The sequence below is a fragment of the Mugil cephalus genome, chromosome 3 (genome assembly GCF_022458985.1).
Source record: "Mugil cephalus isolate CIBA_MC_2020 chromosome 3, CIBA_Mcephalus_1.1, whole genome shotgun sequence".
Taxonomy (NCBI): domain Eukaryota; kingdom Metazoa; phylum Chordata; class Actinopteri; order Mugiliformes; family Mugilidae; genus Mugil; species Mugil cephalus.
Window position 1 is genome coordinate 27,126,426 of NC_061772.1, and position 17,936 is coordinate 27,144,361.

The following is a 17,936-nucleotide window of genomic DNA, read 5'->3' on the forward strand; positions in this document are numbered from 1 at the left end:
CTTGTATTTTGACATTAAGCTGCGGTTATTAACTTCCACTCGGGAGACTCCTGCCAGTGAAAACACGGAGGGTAACAGAACAACTGGGGCGACCCAGGAGTGGTCAGGTGCATGGGAGATCAGTTTTTAAAGGTCGTGTCAAACACCAGCAGCACGTCGATGGTCAATACCGGTTCTACCACCTCACAGACTCTCGATAAAATCACCCGTCCAGTTTTCTTCTCGGCCTAAGAGAAGTCTGTTCTCGCGCCGACTAAAATGCCCAAATAATAGAATCTATTCCCACGGCGCTTGGTAGAACAATCAATGTGTGCATCTTCTAGTAAGAAGTGTGGGTGGGGAGATAGATAAAACCTTTTTTTTTTCCCGCTATGCAGTGTTAGAAACCCACGTATCTCCACTGTCCACATGTCTGCTGCTGCTGCCGCTCGACTCTCGTGGTGCTTTATCTGTCTCTCCGTAAGGTTTGTGTGCTAGGGCTGGGTTTTAAAAAAAAAAATAGATTTAAATCGATCTTTATTTGAAAGTTGATTCACAAAATCATTGGATTTTTTAAAAAAAAAAGTACTACATCCTCTTGTTGTGAGGTCAGGAGACTCCGCAACGAGATTAGGGCTCAGTCAGGCCTGAAACCTGATGCATCACAGCATTTTCGGGTTTAAAAAAGTATGACGACAATAGAGCTGGACAAAGCCATATTTAAGATGTGCAGACTGGAGGTAAATTGTTGTGGAAATACTACCAATTTCCGAAACCAAAGACCCGATGATTCAGGTAATCCGTAATGATACCCAGCCCCGAGTTTGTGCGCACCAGACGCACCAAGAAACGAGAGACTGCACTCGGTTTAAAAGCAGCAGCTGCTACCGAGACACACACAACATCTCTGATAACAAAGACAATAACTAAACTATTTGGTCATCTGAATTGTATTAAAAGTATTAAATTAAAAACTCAAGTCCAAGTGGATACTCAAGCCATATTGTATTAAAGATATAGTTGCACAATGATGTGATTGAATCCCTAATGCAGACGTCTCCAATGCTGACAAACAGAACAATCATGGGAGAGTGAATTACAGACTCTGGAGGTTCATGGTCCATCAGCACAAACCTTCATTTGTAGGTGTTTGGTGACGATCAGGCTCAGGCTGTAACATTTTGGATGAGACTGTTGTGACTTTCCTTCCCTACTCGATCTTTTATTATTCAGCGTCGGCTGATCTGACTCCTGGTCCAATCTTAAGTTTAAACTAAGTTTCCTCTCCTGGAGATTCATAAAGGCTTTTCTCCTCTTCCTTCATCATGTGTAAATGTATATTCATATATTTCTGTTTCTTGTAAATGTAGCGTTCAGGGTTTGTTGTTGTTTTAGTGCAGACTTTACCTTAATCTTCAACATTTTTTTGGCGGCTTTGGCGCAACTGAACGAACGTCACGTAAATGTAAGAAGAAGATGTTTGATGCTACTGACACAGATTTGTCATATCACCCACCCCAACTATATATGATACTATATACTGTAATATAAGGGTGGGAAATAATATCGCTGTGGCAATACATCGCGACTGTCTTGACATCGATTTTGAAAGAAAAAGAAATAGTCATGTTTTCGGCCGTGAATAAATTGGAAATGGATTAATATTGTTTTTTGACCCAATTAGTCAAATGAATTATCACTTTCATCTGATGTGTGCATATAAATATGTATGTATATATACGTGTATTTTAAGCTGAATTTAAAATTTCTCAGTGAACCGTGTAGAATATTGCAATATATCGCGATAATGTATCGTATCGTGACTCAAATATCGTGATGCGTATCGTATCATTAACCCTTTGCCAATATCCGTCCCTACTGTAATATTTATTGTCTGTAAAAGCTTGCACTCGAACTTATTTCAACATTTTAACCTGAATGAATCCTTTGAACTGCGTGTCCCTTCAGCCAATATCACATATAGGCAGCTCTTGACTATATTTCAGCCTCGATGTGTCAATGAAGGCTCCTTCACTATTTCATGTAAAATTATGTTGTTTTTTTTAAACTGGATTCATTGGAGGTTGTGTGTTTTGTGGAAGTTCGCTTTGTGCCAACTAGCGATCAGATGGACTATTGAAGACCCAGACACCATGTCTTTTAGCCTCTTTTAGCTTCTTTTCCACCCCGACTCTATTAATCGCCTTCATCTAAATCAATCCATTCAAGTTTCCCGTCGTCTTTAGCCAAGTCTGACAAACACACCTTGGAAACTTTGCTAAATCTGTGTGTGTATATATATATATATTTTTTTCTTTTACTCTCCATTTGCCTGCAGCTCCTGTCTGATTCTACCTGCTTTGAGTCTATGAGTCTGTGCATGACCCCGTCTCAGTTCTGCTCTCCTATATCTTTACATGCCGCTTCTATTTCTTGCCAAGCTCGCATGTCTGGCTCGAGGGGCCTTAAAATCCACCCGTTAATGCGAAATTCTTTTGAACTGCTGCCATTAAGACGTCGGATGTTGTCCCAGCGTATGCACCTGCAGGAGGACGGGGAGACGTCGTTGTTGTTATTACTTTTCTCTTCGTTCTGCTGAGCCATAAATACAGTTTTTGCTGCTCGCATTAGTTACAACACGACTGAATGGACATTGATCCGTAAACAGTTTTGACCAGCGTGCTCGGCTGATGCGGCATTCATCGGGTTCATTAGGTGCACTATTGAAAACGCAGACATGTTGCTAATAAAGGACCTGCTAATAATGCTAATAATGTTGATAATAAAGCCTTGAAGTAAATCTTCCCTTCGTGATGAAAAGACCTGTTGATTCATCCGTGTTTTCATTTTTTCACAGGGTGTGATCCGTAGTACAATTGTGTTGTATCGACGCGTGTTTCTTTTACTTTGATAACCTGGTTTTCGCCAGCGCGCTAGGGCTAAACAACACAACCACCTTTGTCTTGTTGAATTGAATACGGCTTAACTGCGCCAACAAAAACTACATCCTCCGTCCTCTGATTAATCATAAACTGACCCTGTGATTCAACGCGAGACGCACCTAAAACGTCTCGGGCCTCAGTTTCAGCTTCTCTGTTGCCCGGAATTTTGTGTTTTAATGCCCCGGTAATAATGTGACAACAACACATTGTCAGCGAGGACCCACTGGCTAGTGTGTTTAACCAGAGTAGTCAGCAGGGAGTGGAAAATCACATCATCTTCAGTCAGCCTGCACAGGGACTTTCCCTCCTGAATATGTGGCAGCGCAGAGCATTTCTTAAAGCGTCAGGCTTGAAGTATGTGTGTGTGTGTTTGTGTGTGTGTGTGTGTGTGTGTGTCTGGCCCTGATACTGAAGCCTCCTCGTACGTCCACGTCGTATCCCCCCCCCTCCCACCCCCCGTCACAGCTCATGCAAAAAAAAAAAAAAAAAAAATGACTTCACCGACTTGTTTTGTTTTCGTCCAGAAAGGAAGAGGTCTAAATGAGAAGTGGGAAGTGGGAGAACAGGAAATACAGCAGCAACAGCGGCAGCGGCGGCAGCAGAAGACATTTTAAGTCGGGCCCTGGAGCGAACGTTAATCTTTCCAGCGTTCGCGTTTGTGTTTGTCTTCCGAGGCCCGGGATAGTCACAGATCTGAGATTGGGGCGACTGCAGTCGGCTCTACGGCGGCCCCTTTTTTTTAAAGTCCTTTTGATACCAGAACCTTCTTTCCTATAAATACACTGGCTTGTTTTTGTGCCCATCTGCATGCTTGTGAGGTTGTGGGTGTGTGTCGTTGTGTGTGTGTCTGTGTGTGTCTGTGTCACTCATACTCCCTGCAATGAATCTTTTTATAGAAACAGCAGCCAGCAGTGTAATCTCTGGTGTGGATGTAGGACAGCCTTTTATTCCTTCTCATTACTTATGCAAAGCCAGTTCTCACCCACAGTCACTGCATCGCCTGTTTTGAATGTGCGGTTTCTTAGAAAAAGGTGAGGAATTAACAGAGTTAACCCTATATTATGCTTGGTATTGTATGTATATGTGGTGTATTTGTAGCTGGATGTGAAAAATACCTTTTCTAAGATTCTGTTTCTGGCGCACAGCAAACATAGGTGTCTATTATGGTGGCTTTTATTTTTTAACGTGAGCTCTCGAGTCTTGTCGAGTGCCGAAGCCTCACGTAGCATCAAGTATTTTATTTTGTTGGCGCCAGAATTTGCACATGGTTTTGCAGAAGGATGCAAATCTATTTAAAGGCTGCGGCTCTTCTTTTATGAATGATCTCAGTCTTTAATAATTGAGTAAAAAAGGGGCTAAATTTGGAGCGGTGGGTGGAGTGATTAGGTTTTTAGTCCATCAGCATAAAAAATAAAAGTAAGGCTAATTGTAGGGAAGTCCTGATTGGTATCTGGCCCAGTCGCGGCCTTTTGTTATTTATAAAGAATCGGTAGCAGTTTGTGTTTATTTGTTTTAAGTCTGTCATAAAACAAAACTATGTTGGAGCGTTAAAACATCTTATTCCTTATCTATTCGTAAGCGAAACAAGAGGACGACTAATTCATTTTATTCATCTGTATTGGTGGCGGTTGGCTAGCGTTAAAATTGCCAAAAATCGCTGCTGTGTAGACCGTCTCTAGCTGCGTTTCCATTTTCCTGTTATTTTTGCCAAATGAAACAGATTTTTCTGAAAGATCAAAAAAGAGAAACGATTCTCTGTGGTAGAAAAAGTATAAAAAGCCTTTCTTTAAGAATAGTGAAACCGGTTAAAAGCACATGAGCCTACGTGTGGCGGCCATATTGGCCGTCATCAGATCATAGCAACAGGAAGGTAGGACGAAGCTTAAAAAGGGGCGTCTGCAGGTGCTTAGTGGGTGGAGCTCGGTGTTGGATGGTGTTTTTGCGATAGTAAAGTCTCACTTCGTAATGTCCCACGTGAACCTTCACTCTGAGGAAGATGGACTTCCCCCTACATCGTCTCTGGTGACGGGATTTGCTAAAAAAGTGTTTCCATTGTAGTTTTGCGGTAAACTTTTATATCGATGCGTCTGAAAAACAACCTCATGGGACCCTGAGTGTAGCCGCTTTACCATCACCATTTATTTAACTGCGATATTTAAGTTTTTGCACGTTTTTAGGAGTAACAGAAACTCAGACTTTATTTTCCAATGTGGATTTGTTTTTGCGAGAAGGTAGCATGAGACCTCTAACCACCCAAAGAAAACGATAGAACAAAACGTAATACGTCGAAACACGGACACGCAAAGGCTGCATAAAGTTTAAATGGAGAGAAATCTTTCCTCAAGACAGCGTCAAGGTGAGAAACATTTCAGAGAGAGCGTAGCATAAAGCGTAGGTTTTTCACCGTTGTTGTTGAATCTTCTCGGGACTCGGATTAACTGATATTGAGTCTTGAAAGGTTGGTATCGGATTGGGGGCAAAAAAAAAACCCGTTATGGTTAGGTTATTCCTAATTATTTTGTTGTACGTTCTGAAGTCTTTAGTATAATAAGTGCCCAGTCATTACTAAATACAGTCCTTAAAGGTGCAAGTATTTTAATTCATGTCGTCTGTAATGTTGATATTGTTGGGATGAGGTGACCCTGCTGAATCACCCTGTGCTGCAGGGTACAAAGTTGAAATCTATTTAAAGCTCCAGCTGTTGTATTATGAATGTTTTTCCTCTTTACAGTCCGTCAGAATAAAAAAGTTTCTGCTGTCGGTTTCCTTCGCTGCTCGTCCTCTTCCTCCGCGTCTGTGTTGATGCCTTCAGGTGTGATGACAGTAACGCACGTGCTCTCCGTATTGCGGTTTCTCGAAAAAAAAAAAAAAAACACGCACGTGCTCTCTGCGCTCACACGTTTGCATATCTGCTAAAAAAATTCACCACATCATCCTCTGTGGTTCTTGGATGGGCTGATATTGTCTGCTGAACCCGGCCCTGCAGTGCACCGTTTTGCGCTGCTCTCTCACACACTTGGCTCGGGCTCTGCTCCCGTCCGTCGCTACTATTTCCACACCCCGGGCCCTCCTCTCTCTTCTCTCTTCTCGCTTCCACTTTCTCTCGGCGCTCAGAAAGAAAACGCTCGCGCGCTGCATCCTCGCTTGCTCATCTCTCCCCTCGCTCTCCGAAAGTCTCCTCCCCCCCCATCTCCACCTCTATGCAGTAGCCCTGGTTCCTCAGGAAGCACTGCGTGCAGGAAGCTAAGGGCGTTGGACCTAACTGTTTGCCCTGTTTCCTCCTCTGACACACGCACACACACACACACACACACAAAAAAAAAAAAATCATAATAAATTGCACACACCGACACCGGTTTTATTTAGCAGCTTTTTAAACGTAAAGCAGTGTTTTTAATAGCTCTTTAAAAAAGGCGAGCGCGTGAGCCGCTGCCGTCAGAATTGGATGTGGGAGCTTAAGGTCTTGGCGAGCGTGGAGCGCACACATGATACCTGTTTTCTTTTTCAACTGCGTGGAACTGATTGAGATTTTTCTTCCGGGCAGAATGTAACAATCAGTCAGGCATCCAAATGGATATGCATCTCTTTTCCCTTTTTCTTTTTTCTTCTTGCTCTGCGCATCAGTTTGTGCCTGTTCTTTCGCGTCTCCACCTCTTTCCTCTTTGTTTCAGCGAAGGAGCATCTTTGCACAAACGGAAAATCAGGATTCCTAAACATACGTGATCTCTGCACAGACACGCATTTGCAAACTAGCCGCATCTTGTAATGTGCTACCCTGCTTTGTAATATTACCTCTGCTATTCTAGTGTCGCTGTGTAAACTACACTCCTGGCCCTTAATCAAAATATATATATATATGAGGTATGTGTGTACTAAAAGGCCAGCGTACAGTACGGCTGCGGTCATACCGCCACAAGACAGAGCACCAGAGTACAGTCACTTTCTTTTTTTTTTGGGGGGGGCTATTTTTATCTGTGCGCTCCAGGCCCTCTGATGCAGGTCCTTGTGTGATCCATCTATCACTTCGTAAGAATAGCTGAGGTATATATCCTGCACGCTCGGGGCGTTTCTAAAACGCCTGGATGCCGAATCGGATCGCGTCGGGCTTCGGCCAAGCGCGACCGCTAGTAGTTTCTTATTTTAAGTCCGGCGTAAACCCAAAAAAACGTTGGCTAGCGTCTTCAACTTCACTACGGAAAATGAAGTCAGTCGGACGGCAATTTGCAAATGATGCAATGTGGATGTTTCCCGAGGTGGTAGTGGGAGAGCGTCATTCAATACTACCAAATTTATCCGGCGCCCAAAATAAAACGCAATACAACAACAACAACAAACAGCGAAAGCTGAAAGAGGAGGAAAGTTTTCCCGGAGACGGCGTCGACGTGTAAACGGAGCTAGCTACAGATAGCGGTGGATGATGTTCACATGTGATTTAGGAGAATAAGCAAGATAAGAAAAAGGACATTTTGTTCATTTAAAATGGTTAATTCTGAATATTAAAAGATGGGTATCACATCTCAGTCACATCTCAGTGCAAATAAATCTTAATCCAGACGTCCCCATCGTATAATATGTTTTTCTTTTTGCAGTGACGAGTCTTTGCACGGTTGTATTTTGTGGATCCACAGGCTGCCACTCTGGTGTGCGCCGTGCTCTCGCTACCTTAATGCATGCACGCCCTGCTCTGCTGTTTATACAGCTTTGCAGCGAGGATGAAATGAGAAATCTCAGAGATGATTGTGTGCAGCGGAAGCTTGCCAAAAAATAAAAAAAGGGGAGAAGAGGATTAACCATTGGCACCGCTCTGCATCTCACACACCTACACTGCAGATCCACACGGGCTGATAATCTTTCCGATCACGTCGGCCGCGACGACGCGAAGGCGGCGCATTTTTTACGAGGAGTTTCTCGAAGCCGGAATTCGAAGCTGGATGCGCGATTTCCAGCGCCGAGCGTGGAGACGATGTGTGTCAGCTGGAGATATTTATTAAATGCCTTCTTTTTAAGCGGCTGAGAGAGAATTGTGTGGGTGAGCGGATGGCTGCGGGCGTTCAGAACCAACACAGTCGGCTTGTTCCGCGGCGGTGGTGTCGGAGGAGCATGTGCGGGTGTTTATGTACCATGTGCTGCTACTCCTCCATTTCCAATATTCATGGAGCTCTGTCTTTTGCCGCAACCATGGCAACAGAAAAATGACAAATGGCAGAACTGTGGAAACGCTCAGTGTGTGTGTGTGAGGCTGAATGGCAGAGCGAAGCTTCTTGATAAAAAAATAAATAAATAAAATCATATGGCCTTCACTTAACGTATAAAACCGTTCTTTAAAATGCTGCCTCTTTGACTGTTAGATGATTATTAAAAAAGCTCTTTGATTTTCAGATGACATCAAGGTGTAATTTTAGCCTCCTTGCCCACATTTGTCAATTTAGATCGAGATACATGTTGCTGTCACTAGCGCTGGTTACAGTGCGTGCTGTTTTTAGGCGCCTTTGAATATTAATTGCTGTAGAATCAGATCTCGGTGAGTCATAAAGGCTTTTCTTATCGCGCTTGTATTCTCTCAGATACATGTGCGCCGTGCAGCTGCCAGCGGTAATGCACTGCGCAAAGGGTGGCCTGTGCTGTGGCTCCGGAAAAATATTTTTATCTTTTTGTACTTTGAAATATTCTGGTCATGCAAAGCAATAAACTCCCTAACCCTCTCTGGAATATTTTCCCTCCTTGATGCAGCGTTGGGTGACCAGAACGTTTCTGTCCTAAAGATCACACTTCTTCATCTGTTGGCGCTTCCGGGGGCTAATGCACGAGCTACCCCCCCCCTCCCAGCTGCATCGGCTTTTGCAGCTCTGTTTATTGAACGTAACGCTCTTGATGCAGTCGCATGGTGCACATGTGATCTCGGAGAATATAGATAAGAATTTATGAAGCTCCAGGGGCAGACGTTTCAGTGCTTTTTTTCCCAGAGTGTCTTAAGTTCATACCGATCTCCTACGACCACCTCACCAAACCCACGGTGCACAATTTCCAAATGTCCGACTGGCTTTTAATTTCCCGACCAATAGTCTTCCACGTAGCAGATGTGTTGTTTAGTCACCATTTCCGAATTGTGGCAGCTTTGATTCTAGCTAAGTTAAAACAGAAGAGGAGGAAGACGTGTGAACGCTACCGGCTCGTCGCTACGAAACATCGAGCGTGGCTAAAGCCCAATGTTGGGTCCCATCCCTTTTAAAAACCCCTGGATCTGCACCAGTACCGATCAGGATATCCTTCAGTTTGAATTTGTAGTCACTGTCTGGAGATCTGTCTGGAGATCTTTGGGTCGACTTCATGCAGTGATGGACAGAACAGCCACACAGTGCAACACTTGTTAGTAGTAGTAATAACTTCAAACAGATGAACAGTTCAGACATTTATAGAGAACTAGATGCACAGATCGATGCTCTGGTTGGTTGGAGAACTATTATTGTGAGCAGAGGTTATTGTTTTCCTCCGTTCGTGACATCCAGATGTTGTGTTATCAGTCTGGCTACAGCAGGCTAATGGTAGGAACGTCATTAGGTCTATTTATGGCTGCTTTGACAATATATGTGTAATAAGATCCAACACTTAGAGCCTCTGTGAATGGGGGAAATAAAGGTCCTCTTCTACTAGCTAGATTATTTCCCCCCGTTGCTTTTCTGGCATCAACCAGTGTCTATGCAGTAAACCCAAACCTGTGCCAACTCACGCCTGGTTGACACTGATGTGCAGGTTTATATAGAAAAGTGTAGGAACGGCTATTTTGGCAGACGTGCATGTTATATATTTAACATAAAGTCGGCAGTTTTGCAGGATCAGTGTGTGCATTGGTCGTCCTGTATCATAGTTACAGGTGTTATTGAGTTAATCATTTCAGTAGCTTTGATTGGTGTAAGGTTTGTGTAACTGGTTGACTGAAAATGTTGTGTTATTTCTTATGTCGATAGAGACGTAAATACATTTTTGGCTTTTTGACTACGTAGCAGCAGACACTGATTTATGATGGGTGGGTGGTGTCTTTTTTTTATTTTTTTTATCTTGTAACTTTAAATTATTTAATTAAATTTATTAAAATAATTGTCAATGTGGTAGAAATGTGTGTGAAAATATCCGACTAAGCCCTGTTGTGGTCATTAATTACATAACACACTCAGAGCTGATCTTTGTTGGGGCCCTTTACCCAATCTGCATTCTCATGTTTTGTCGATACAGCAAAAAAAAAGGCTGTGTTTACACAACGTGTGTAATCATATAGAATGAGATTTGAATGGACAGAAAAGAAGGGGAACATTTGTGTTATCTCAAACAGTTTTGTCAGTCGGTTTGTTGCTTTGCAGCACTGGATCAGATTACGTTAGGTCAGTCGGGCCTCGAAGGAAAACGGTTTGAGTTTTAGTCACTATTACAGTAGCAGTGATTTAGTTACTGTTTGGGGGCCTGGGTTCTAAGCCGGGTGCTTGAGTAAAACTTCTTGGGTGTGTTGTAAAGTTGTGTGAACCGTGTGCTGAAGCTGCAGCATTGGAGAACGATGGCGACGCTCCATTGTATTAGTTGCTAATAAAGTTAGCATTTGTAGGTAGCAAGTAGCTTCTTTGGTTTCTAGAGGGTTGGTGGATGAGTATCCATTTGAGAGTCTTGTGACACGTAGCCCCTCCTAGACCAGACCAGACACCCCCCCCCCACCCCCACGGCAGTGACACTCCTTGATGGCAGCAGGATGCAGGGCCTCCAATTTCACTAAATCCCCAAACTGATCAAGTATCTGAGGGATGATGATCCACAGAGGCCCTCCCCCCCAACCTATAGGACCCAACATCCTGATCCCAGACACAACAGAATCCCCCTCCCCCCTTCAGAAGGCCCATGTCCACTCTCTGATGACTCACAACACAAGGGAGACCTACACAATATTAGGAGTAGTGGTCATAATGTTGTGGCTGATTGCCGTTCAGTAGTACTGCAAACCAACAGCTTTATTATTTATAATAAAACAACCATCGCAAAGAGAAGATGTGATGCAGGACTGTTAGAATCCATGCACCTGATGTTCTGGTGCCGTCTGATCCATTTACTTCACACTTTTACATGAATCTGTGATATTTCACCTCGTCAGAAAAGAGATGTTTTGTCTTTTTGTTTTGTTGATGAGGCCTCGGATCCACTGAATCGATTAGTTTTTAATGAAGCCACCCTTCATCTATGAATGTTGCCACTGCTTTATTTTTTTTTTTATTCTGGCCACATAGAGAGAGGAACACTCGGCTACTGGAAATGTTCAAGTTCCATGGAAAATTAAAACAGAAAAGGAAAAAAAAAAAATCACTCGTTGTTGAAGAGCGACCTTCAAATGCACGAGGCTGCACATGGAGAATACGCGGCAGCTCTGAGTTTGAGGCGAGCGTTTTGAAAAAAAGACATCTTTTGAACATGAGGATTGTTTTCTTCTTCTTCTCCTTCTCCTTCTTCTTCTTCTTCTTCTTCTTCTGCTTCTGCTTCTGCTTCCCAGTCCAGAGAGCTTGTTACCTTGACAACAGCAGAAGAGCCAAAGCGAGTGGAGCCGAGCATGTGAGCGGAGCTCGCTGTGGCTGTGGCTGTGGCTGTGCCGAACAAACAAGCGCTGTCGCTAACTGTGTCACGAGTGCTGCTGCTGCTGCTGCCTCCTCCTCGTTGTGGCCCTCACCCCCAACACGCACACTTTTAATGCTTCCATTCATATCAGCCAATAGTTTAAAAAAAATCTCCGTTTTCTAAACATTTCTTCCCCCCTTAACTCAACGCCTTTCCACTCCCACCTTTTACTCAACTTCTCCACCGTGTTTTCTTTCTTCTTTTTTTTTTTTTTTATTGCTTTTTCACTTCAGCCCTTTCGTAGTAAGGCGTTATCTCACCCTGGTTTATTTGGCTTTTTAAGATAAACTTATTTAGATAAGGCTGTTTTTTTTTTTTTTTTTTTTTTTGCTCGGTGCTCGTAGCCAGTTGCTGGTAAACGGGGGAGGTTTTTTGGCGTGTGCCCCGGTCCCTCCCTGCAGAAACCAGGCTTTATCAATAATGTAGATGTTGTTGAAGAGAAGAGGTGTGGTGTGTGTGTGTGTGTGCATCTCTTTTTCTCCCCCCCTCCCTCCCCCTCCCTCCCGGCCGACACCCCCTCCTCTCAGCTGTCTCCCCATAACCCTCCAGTGTCAGGTTTCCCCTCTGGTGTTTGCTCATAGAGGAGCAGATGACTGGATCTAATTAGCGAAAGATATTACAATAAGGTCTGATACCTGATGCTCTGACATACTGCAGGCTGAGCGCAGGCTGTTATATTGAGCTGCTGTTGCTTCCTATTGTTTATTTGGTTTTGGCTGCTCGGACTTAATATATATATATATATATAGGGGGCGGGTAGCGTCGTTGACGTCACTGCGCTGACCCTCGCTGAGCTCTACGGCGACGTCGCGAAAAAGCTTTGGGCGGCGCGGCCTCCATCGAGCATTTTACCAAACTAAATTCGTCTGAATTTGTTTCTGGCTCTGGTATAAGCTATTTTTTTTTCACTCGAGCTAATAAATCTTCAAATATATTAATGTATCAGTAACAGCTTTGATGCTTTGAAGATTCATTACTTTTTTATTAAATAAACCAGGAAGTCCAGTTGTAGTAACAGATCCATAAAAATCTTGTTTTTTTTTTTTAATGTTATGAGAAAGTATTGGAACATTCGTACTTGCTATTATGCTGTTATTTCATCTTCGGTTCGAACCTTTCATTATAATCTAACTTTTTGTTTGCCCTTCCTCATTAACCGGGTTTACATACCTGTTACTATGTGACGCACTTTAGCAAATAATCGAGCCAGGTTCAATATTTATGCTCCTTTTTCCTCCGGGCTCATTCACTTGTGGAGTCGTTACGCCGCCACCTTTAAAAAACGAAAGGAGCCGCATCCTTTAATTGTTACTGCTCTGCGCCGAACATTATAGTTTTAACGACTCAGCAAGATTAGATTCTTCTTTGTGAGCAACGTGTGCGGAGTCGTGCAGCAACAAATGCAGCCGAAAACTGAAACAATTAAAACTGTCTCACCTTGAATTCCTGTTTTGCACCAAGTTTTCTTCTTTCCACATAAAAACAAAAATCATGCAGTGCTGTTGTGTTGTCACCAGTTTGCCATCAGCCTGGTACCAGAGCATTAGCTCTTGTGACATCCCTACAAACGTTGCCCTCGGACGGTACGTTCGTGTAGCCGCGCTTTATGAAACCGGACGTGTGTTTGCCCTGGTGCTCCGGTTTAGCTTTCCGTCCGGCTCTGATCTGTTCTCCGACAGGACAGACGGATGTAGGACGGACTGGAGAGGCGCCTCCGTGGCCCTGAAGGTGCTGGGGGTGTTTCCGTTCTGTGGTCTGGTAGTCGATGTCCAAGTCTATGGAAAGAGAAGGTCTGCAAGTTTTTTTCTGATCTGATACGGATTTTTCTAATATTCAGAATTGAGCACTGCGCTGTAAAGATAACTGTGTTAGCTGTGGACGCTAGCCACCTTAGCCAAAGCTAATGGAGATCCAAATAAATGAAATGAAATCCGATGCGATCCTTTCCTGGGGAGTCGTAAAGGTTTTACTTATACTGATTGTTTTCTCCTAGTTTGCACCATGTGACTGTAATAGGTTCACTTCATTGGGCTGTCAGAGTTATTGTAGTTGTGTAGTTATTGTAGTTGGTACCGTGGCACCAGAAAACCTGTGTCCTTTGCTACAGAAATGAGCTGCTCTGACTCCCCGACCCTCTCTGGGATATTTTTCTCTTCTTTCAGTTTTAGTTGTTGTTGTTTTGGTTCAGCGCAGCCTTTACCTGAGTGGATCTATTTATCCAGTAAATCAAGAATAAACCTACCGCCAAATATCCCCATTGCATGATTTAGAATTTTGAAGTATTTCTGCACAGCAAACATTCAGTCGTGTGAGTTTGGTTTCTTCTATTTCGATTTTTGGCAGCTTTGACTCTGGCAGCCATTAAAACAGAAGACGTTCTGATGCTACTGGGACGTAGCATAAGTAACAACAACGTAAAGATGGGATGTCTGACTATCAGACATTTGTAGTGTCACTGGTTATTCGGGTGTAACCAGCCCGTTCTCCTTTCTATAGTTGGTCTCCTCGCCTGTCTAGCTGATTTTTGTTTCCACTTCCTGTTTCACTTTCAACACTGGCGACTGAAACCTTTCTCTGAAATCTTCGAGCCGTAAAGATGTTTGTATCTCACGAACCTCCTCAGTTAACCAAATCCTCAATGTGTTCCACCTTTACTGATCCAAAACAATCAATTGGAAAAATTTGCTGAGATGGATAAAAAGCTGGAAATACTAAAGCAGAAACACGCTGCTTCCAGTCAGAACAACCACAGCTCGTAGTTACATTTCTGGGGCTTTTGTGTTGCCTTAAATCAGAAATACAAACTGCCTGTTAGCCAATATTTACCTTTTAAGTACGAACGTCACCTTGTTTTTATCTCTCTGATGCTTTGCCCGTCGGGCTTTGAAGCATGCACGGGCCCCTCGACACGTTAAATTAAAATAGTTTGCGGTGTTGATACAGCTGTTAATAAACGACGGTGTAAGTAAAGCCGTTCAGGAAATACAAGCCCCGCTCTGCTGCAACCGAACGTTTGAGTCACTCCAGTGCGACGCCTCTCGCTGAGCTCCAGTGAAGAGATTTATCTTTAACTGCAGTCATAGTCTGTCATCATCAAAGGCCGCCTCTGATTCTTGTTGAAGGTCACCGTTAAAACCAGGGTTGGTCTCTCTCTCTGTCTCTCGCTCTCTCTCGTACATGCAGCAGTGTTTTGAGGAGCTCGTACGGCAGCTGCTTCGACCGCTTTCACACATGCTCTCGCTCTGCTCACCGGGGGGGGGGGTGGGGGGGGGCTCACAACCTGTTCTGTTCCTCGCCGACGCGTGGAAACGGCCGCGGCGACGTGACGGCGAGGACGGGGATCCTGCGGAAGGATTGAACATGCAGGCGCGCCGTCACGCCGATGCAGAACTAGACATTTTGTTGCGTTTATGCTCGGTGCTTAAAAGGACGCGCACTTTTAGAGGCGCGGGATTTACATGCGTACGTCTTCTCGTGCGGGATATTATTGATGTTTTATTTAAATTTGCCCGGTCAGCTGATTTTTGTGCCTGTGCCGCTCACGTTTATCGGCCCCTCATTCTCTCCCGCTGAAGCTTAGTCGATGCTAATTAGCAAGGTAGAAACCATTACTGTTTGACACGAGTAAAATATGCATGTCCAGGGGCGAACTGTGATTTTGGTTAAATCGCGAGCGTGCAGGAGGAAACTTGATCTTAACTCTCCTTGAACCACATTCTTAGAATAACAGGGTTTTGTTAAAGCCCAGAAGTGACTTGTTTGTGCGACATGTCGTTCCACTTTGTGCACACGTTCGTCCCCACCGGTCACATTCGTAGGCGAAAGTGAGCGCCACGTGTTTTCACCGTCTCTTTTTTTTTTTTTTTTCTGGTTAATTTTTTGTTTCCGCTTCCTGCTTCACTTTCGACACCAACGACTGAAGCTTTCGTTGAAATTTCACCTACTACCTACTAGTCATGCAAATGATGGTATCTCCAAACCCCCTCGCTTAACCTTTTCCTCCATGTGTTATTGATCCAGAACGATCGATTCAGAAATTACAAAGACGGAGAAGCAGCCGTAAATACTAAAGTGGTGATACTCATCATCAATCATACGGACCAATCACGGCTCTCACACTCTGCGTCGCTACATGTTGTAGTTTTATTTCTGGGGGAGGTGAACGTTGAGCTCTGAGCTTCAACTTGATGCAGAAGCATAAACAACCTATTACTGTGTGTGAGTGTAAATGTCACATTGTCAGTTGTAAAGACACAAACATGTCCACGATCGCTCCCATGCACTAATTAATTCGGACTTCGGACTAACTTTAACCTGGCACAGAGCTGGTGCACCTGACTCCTGATTCATGTTTCTACAACTAGGAATCTGTCCCGCGTGTTGTCTCACTGTGTTTGTGTTTATCGGCCACAGCTTTGGTAATGTTTAATATCGTCAGTCCTTTTGAAATTGGTGAGAAGCTGTAGGTCTTGTCTGGTTAAAAAGAAAAACAGACACTTTATTGCAGTGCTGCACTGGAACGATCAAGTCTTCTTCTCAGTGTTCTCGTCATTTAGGTGCAGAACAACGTTTCCACCAGCAAAATGTATATTCACAGGGCTTTAAGTACTTCTGCATCGTGTGGTGTTGTTGTTGATGCAGGATATTGTCAGGTTAGAGAAGTCAATTGACTTCATCAATCAGAAGTAGGGTGGTTAGTGGGTCTTGGAAAGCTTGGTAGAGATGCAGCTGATGCTGCATTCAAGACAACCTGGGAAAAAAATGAGTTTACTGCCCCCAAAATAAAAATAAACGACAATATACCAAACTTATTTTTTCTCCTCCTCCGTTAACCTGGAGAATGTGTCCTAACTGCAAAAAGGACCAACTAATATTAAATGTTAGGTTGTTAATTCTGAGAGTTAATTTAGAGTTAGAATATGATTTACAGTTGTGTTTGTTTAAATTGAATTAAATGGTTAAATTCGCTCAAATTAATTAGCAGTCATGTATTCAGATAGTTGTTTGTGAATATCTGACATAAACCTACGTTTATGTGCGTATTTTCATCTATTCGTGTTTTACTCTGCTTTTCATTTATGGTTCTCGTTCAGTAGAAAAGGCCGCAAATGTTATTTTTCACGAAAAGAATCTCGACGTGGGAAACAAAGTCGGAGTCTCGATGCGTCTGGGTTTGTTTTCAGCGTCGCGCTCGCCGATGCAGTCGCCCTCTTCCAGTTTTTTTGGGCCGTCATCAAAGCGGATTGCCTTCGTGGCCGTATCCAAAACTCTGTTGTGAGGGGTAGCGTTGTGCTTCCTGGCTGGATTATTGCAATCCCGTGCTTCCCGCTGGGAAAGCCCCACAGGTTCCACTCTGGTACAGATACAAATGCGCATCTAACCATCATCCTCCTTACCGCTCAAGCCGTCCGAGGGAGGTCTGGCCTTAATCCCGTCTCGCGTTCCCCACCTGCCGCCCCCGCCCGCGCTAAAGCCGACAACTTGATGCTGCTAACAGCCGGCCTCGCTCGCATTTGCGGTGCCTTAAAACCGGATACGCCGCGCAAATGTGCGTTCAGATTGGTGTGGACGGGGGCGCGTCTCATAATCGCTGGAATGTCATCCCAGACTATAACACCCTCCATCCTGATAAACCTTTGTCCTCATTGTGCTGTTAAGGAGGAGGGGGGGGGCTGCTATCATCGGTTCACTGACTTGAAGATTTCTCTGTGTTCTGTTGTGGTTTTTCAGTTCAGTAAACACAGTGACACAGATATACATATATATGCACGGTATAAATAGAAATTACACACCATCACAAGCAGTGGTGCCCTTTTTGAAAGGGTGATGCGTGTACCAGCATGCACCGCCTATAATTTAATTAATATTTAGCAGAAGTGCAAATCTCTTTAAGCAGAAGTGATTGTACGAGACGCTAAAGAATGGCAACAGTGGTAGGTAGCCGATGTCACTGCTGGTTGAGAGGATTTCCGATTTGTCGCTCGGTCATTTGAGGCTGTAATGGTGCAAAAAACAAGTCACTCTAGTATGAACATCTGTTTTTTGAGTGCAGGGTTTAGATTAACATGTTTTTCCAGGTATAAATAAAGTTGAGTTGTTGCAGAAATGAAGCTGTTATCTGAACTAATCTAAGCCACGGTGAAATATTCTTATGCAGTTTTTGATATATATATATTTAATGCACAGCTGGTACATTTTCTCATATGCAATCTTTTCGGAGTGTCTGCCATCTCCCAGTTATAGCCTGCAGACCATAATTTCTCTTGCCCTCGCTGTGTTTTCCAGATTGTGCCATATTTGGTGGAACCACTTCTGTGACTTGGCGTGATTTCATTTGAACAAACGCGTAGTTTCTTGAAGATACTATCC

General features: G+C 43.7%; 1 protein-coding gene across 2 annotated transcripts in view; it reads left to right on the top strand.

Annotated features, from left to right (window-relative positions):
* Positions 1-17,936, top strand: part of ankrd11 (ankyrin repeat domain 11) — a 105,881-nt gene that overhangs the window by 7,424 nt on the left and 80,521 nt on the right. The gene's annotated exons all lie outside the window — the stretch shown is intronic.